Here is a 1,333-nt window from a genome sequence, read left to right on the forward strand (position 1 = left end):
ATTATGAGTATATTAATATATATATATGTGTGTGTGCATACTGTGTATATTTATTATGAGTATATTAATATATATATGTGTGTGTGTGTGCATACTGTGTATATTTATTATGTGTATATTAATATATATATATGTGTGTTTGCATACTGTGTATATTTATTATGAGTATATTAATATATATATATGTGTGTGTGCATACTGTGTATATTTATTATGAGTATATTAATATATATATATATATATATGTTTGCATACTGTGTATATTTATTATGAGTATATTAATATATATATATATATATATATGTTTGCATACTGTGTATATTTATTATGAGTATATTAATATATATATATATGTGTGTGTGCATACTGTGTATATTTATTATGAGTATATTAATATATATATATATGTTTGCATACTGTGTATATTTATTATGAGTATATTAATATATATATATATATATATATGTTTGCATACTGTGTATATTTATTATGAGTATATTAATATATATATATGTGTGTGTGTGCATACTGTGTATATTTATTATGTGTATATTAATATATATATATGTGTGTGCATACTGTGTATATTTATTATGAGTATATTAATATATATATATGTGTGTGTGCATACTGTGTATATTTATTATGAGTATATTAATATATATATGTGTGTGTGCATACTGTGTATATTTATTATGAGTATATTAATATATATATATATGTGTGTGTGCATACTGTGTATATTTATTATGTGTATATTAATATATATATGTGTGTGTGCATACTGTGTATATTTATTATGAGTATATTAATATATATATATGTGTGTGTGCATACTGTGTATATTTATTATGAGTATATTAATATATATATATATATGTGTGTGTGCATACTGTGTATATTTATTATGAGTATATTAATATATATATATATGTTTGCATACTGTGTATATTTATTATGAGTATATTAATATATATATATGTGTGTGTGCATACTGTGTATATTTAATATGAGTATATTAATATATATATATATATGTGTGTGTGTGTGCATACTGTGTATATTTATTATGAGTATATTAATATATATATGTGTGTGTGTGTGTGCATACTGTGTATATTTATTATGAGTATATTAATATATATATGTGTGTGTGTGTGTGCATACTGTGTATATTTATTATGAGTATATTAATATATATATATATGTTTGCATACTGTGTATATTTATTATGAGTATATTAATATATATATATATGTTTGCATACTGTGTATATTTATTATGAGTATATTAATATATATATATATATATATGTTTGCATACTGTGTATATT

Source organism: Barbus barbus, assembly GCF_936440315.1.
Source record: "Barbus barbus genome assembly, chromosome: 19".
NCBI classification, from domain to species: domain Eukaryota; kingdom Metazoa; phylum Chordata; class Actinopteri; order Cypriniformes; family Cyprinidae; genus Barbus; species Barbus barbus.